Below are 4,146 nucleotides of genomic sequence, written 5' to 3'. Positions count from 1 at the left end.
TTTATGTATCTTAGTTTTTATTGTGATCCAATCGGTCAATTTATTTACTGTACGTCCGAATTATAAACATATCGATTTTGCTATTTGATTCCACCTTACAATCTATATTTCATTGTTGGAGCATATTTCAGAGTTAATTGTGATGTGATCAATTTGATTATGGATCGGAAAACAGTTTCAGAGCAAGAACAGGATTGAATTTTATAATAAAAGGAAGTGTCACCCATGAAAGCAAAAGGAGTTATCAAAAATTGTGGGCAATAAAAGACATTCAATTAAAAGGGACAAATCTCTGCAATCTCAGATGTTCACTTGTTCTATCTTGGCTTGATATTTCCATTAAAGATGCTGGTGCACGTTTTGTATTGAAACGACCCAGGTTTAGTACACTATTACCTAGGATTCATTCCCAGCTGGGACACACCAGCAGTAAACACTAACAGCTGCAAATGCTCCTCTGGACAACCTAGAGGCATGGTATATCAGACATCCATCATTGAACAGCATGTTTAGCACTAAAGATGAGGAATGAAATTCAAAGCATAAATTCTGTTGGTATATGGAATGAGCTGCCGGAGAAGGTAGTTGAGTCAGGTACTATAGAGCTATGTTTAGGAAACATTTACCAGGTACATGAGCAGGATAGGTTTAGAGGGATATGGGCAAAATGCAGGCAGGTGGGACTAACGTAGATGGGATATACATTGGTCGGTATGGGCAAGTTAGGCCGATGGGCGTGTTTCCATGCTATATGATTCTATGAGCAATATCTGCAGTAGGAATGGCTACTTGCATCCAGAGCTACAGTGAACACAGTGTGTAGCCCTCAGTTTCCGAAATTAGCTGTCTGCGTGGTACACAAATATTCTCAGAGAATCAAGGCTGTGTGTATGTACAAGCTGAGAGAACAGAGAGGGAGACGGAGATGAGGAGAGGCGGTGAGGCAGGGAACAGAGGGAATTTCATCCTGTATCTGTACACTGTGGGCGGCTTGATTGTAATCATGTATAGTCTTTCCGCTGGCTGCAATGGAAAAGCTTCGCACTATACCGCAGTACACGTGACAATAAACTAAACTAAATGTATTGTGTAGGAAGGAACTGCAGATGTTCGTTTAAACCAAAGATAGACACAACAAAGAGCTAACAATGGTCTGTTACCTTTATCATCGTTATTTTTTTGCATATCTTTCATTCATTGTTCTATATCTCCCTACATCATGGTCTATATCTTTCGTTTCCCTTTCCCGTGACTATCAGTCTGAAGAAGGGTCTCAACCTGAAACATCACCGATTCCTATTCTCCAGAGATGCTGCCTGACCCGCTGAGTTACTCCAGCATTTTGTGTCTACCTTCTGAAACGTATTACTAAGTTGGGTAACCTTGGATTTTACTTCGGAGTCACGTGAGTGACTACGTGAAGAACCCGCTCAGTGCGCAGGCGCGGCATTACGCCAGCAGTGCAACAGCGGCTTGCAACGGGAGTTAGGCTCTCCCGTTGCAGAATGAACCGGACCGTCAGGTGAGTACCCTGAGGTCGGGTTTTCTTTTACAGGTGAGCCTTTTTTCTGCTTGTGTTTTTTACAGGCAGAGAAAAAGGCTCTGGAACAAAACTGTCCCCCGTTCAAGGAGGAACGTATTCCCGTCGGGGAGGGGGGCAGCAACAGGCGGTAGGAGCGTTACCCGGTGTTCCGTAATTCCCCGACACCGTGCCGAGGCCAGCCCGCTAGTACCTGAGCAGCGGGCTGGATGCATAGCCACTCGAGAGGCATCCGGCAGGTGTTCCCGATGTCGGACGGGACGTCTCTCCACCCGCACGGGGGGAGAGAGAGCCGCCTGAGCCGCTGGAGCGGCTCTCGGAGCAGGTGCCTGCGAGACGCGCTGCTTGAAGGGGCGCTCTCGCTACTACAAGGCACAAAAGCTCCAGAAGAAGACGGTAGGAACAATTACCGGGCGCTCCGCTATCCCCATCACCGCGCCGAGCCCAGTCCCGCTAGTGCCTGAGCTGCGGGCTGGATGTTCAGCCATCCGAAGAGGCATTCGGCCGGTGGCTTCCGACTTGTCGGAGGGGACGTCTCTCCACCCGCATGGGAGAGAGACAGCCACCTGAGCTGCTGGAGCGGCTCCTGGAGCAGGAGCTCCTGCGAGACACGCTACGTGAGGGGCAGTCTCGCTGGAGGGTTCAGGCATACCCTCCACAGTGCCTAGGCACTGCCCATCGCTTCCTCCTTAGTGTGGTTAGCTTTGGGGTGACCAGTGGCTGGGCTGGTCATGAAGAGGGGTCACTGGCTGAACAATATCGGGAGTATGCTTGAGGTACAGGATCAGGAAGAGCTGCTGGGTGTGGCCGCTATGTGGCTCCACCACTAGCGAGATGGCTTTTCAGTCTCAACTGATGGCCAGCTTACTACCTGTCTTTTCCAAAAAACCTCTCCAAGACAGGTAGCCATGAGGCGTTGGTTTTATCACGCCTCCCCTAAATTGCATTTACTCAAAGTGCCCGCCATTATTGGGGGATACATTGAGCAGCGCATTTAACCTAAATATTTTAAAAATGCATTTGGTACCCTGACGTCGGCTATCATGTCCACCTGCTCATTCCAGAAGGGCATGGTTGTATGGCAAAACACCTGACCGTACTGTTCAACGGTATACCTCATAACTTCTGAAATGAACTCACAAACCTGCCCTCAATCTATGAAATTAACAGGACTATGAGAACGCCGACCTCACAAGCACAGATCCTGCTACCTGGCACTTACCAAACCAGTCCTAAAAAACTGGACGAAGTGTTCAAACTATTCGGCACAAGAGGGCTGAGTCTGGAATGAGCACCACACTAAACCAGACAGCAGTACCTCTATGTGTCCACCAGGGGCGTCTACCTCATGGTACTGGTGAAAGCTCGGGGCCTGCATGCCAAACCCGTAGCATTTTAGGCCACGGCCCACAGCAGGCCCCAGGGGAAAATGCGCCACCCCCCAACAAACATCGTCCCTACAAGAACAAGGAACCAGAAATCGAAGAAAACAACAATGAAGACAGATAAGTATGGTTCCTACCATCACATAAAGGTTAAGGGTTGTACTAACAAGGGGTGGATGAATCACGCCTGGTTAGGAAGCTATCACTCTTGGTAGTTATATACCAAAAAATAAATACAAGGGGAATAGAATTAATATCTTGCCACCAATTCAGCAAGCACCCCAAGTGGTCTACCCTCCCACGATGGTGAATGTCGCACCATCGTTGATAAACCACTTGAGTATTTCACCAGGTATACCCATTCATGGGATTTGTAACTACTACCATGGATCCAAGGATACTTTATGGTAGACATCGACCTTGAAGATGCACACTATTCAGTACCTTCTCATATAAGTTTCGGATATACCACAATTACCTGGATGGAGTAACCATGATGAGCGTTGCGGCATTTAAGTCAAAGCTATCCAGAATCAACTAGCCCTGACACTTAGAAACATTCCGTCATGGCATGTCTATATATTAACGACAAACTATCCTTGGATACAGCTTTAGCTGCATCGCTTCTCGGCCTTTTGGCTAAGATCAAGTGTAGTATCTGTTCTTATCAGTTTAATAATCTGATACGTCCCTTATCTAGGGACCATATATTAAATTGAATTTTGGAACAGGGAGATGGAATAGGGGCTTGCTCCGTCCACTCCACGCATCGACCCAGTATTGCAGTGCCTCTGGGAACGGTGCACAAAATATATATCCAGATATTTACGTTGACCATCCACAACATTGTTATCTGGTATTCATTAAGACTATCAGTCATGGTGCATTAACCACCAATCAACTACGTGGCAAAGTAATTGGGATATAGCAGCATTACCAGCTACTGAACTTTGTACCTTTCCTATGAGCTGAGATACTAGTGTTCAAAACTATCTCCATACCTGTAATATGGGGGCAAATGGATTAATCTGTAGTGTTATCATGGAATTTATCGGCAGGAAGGATTATGGTTGTACACTTCCACCTGTTTTGAGTGACATCTTATGTGTCCTGATGTGTTACTGAGCTTGTAATACTTAATGCCAATATGAATTGACTTAAACATGTTATATATTAACTTACTTAATTCTAGTGAAGCATTTGCTCAGTAATCCACCAAAT

At 46.3% G+C, this 4,146-nt stretch overlaps 1 non-coding gene across 1 annotated transcript; it reads left to right on the top strand.

The window, feature by feature from the left end:
• Window positions 1-3,544: 3,544 nt before the first annotated feature.
• Window positions 3,545-3,736, top strand: LOC116987709. Its single transcript, XR_004415770.1, has one exon. It is a non-coding gene; the product is annotated as a U2 spliceosomal RNA (small nuclear RNA).
• The last annotated feature ends 410 nt before the right edge of the window (window positions 3,737-4,146 follow it).

Source organism: Amblyraja radiata, chromosome 25, assembly GCF_010909765.2.
Source record: "Amblyraja radiata isolate CabotCenter1 chromosome 25, sAmbRad1.1.pri, whole genome shotgun sequence".
In the NCBI taxonomy this organism is placed as follows: Eukaryota; Metazoa; Chordata; class Chondrichthyes; order Rajiformes; family Rajidae; genus Amblyraja; species Amblyraja radiata.
The sequence above is the reverse complement of the archived record's forward strand: the minus strand, read 5'-3'. Positions and strand labels throughout refer to the sequence as shown.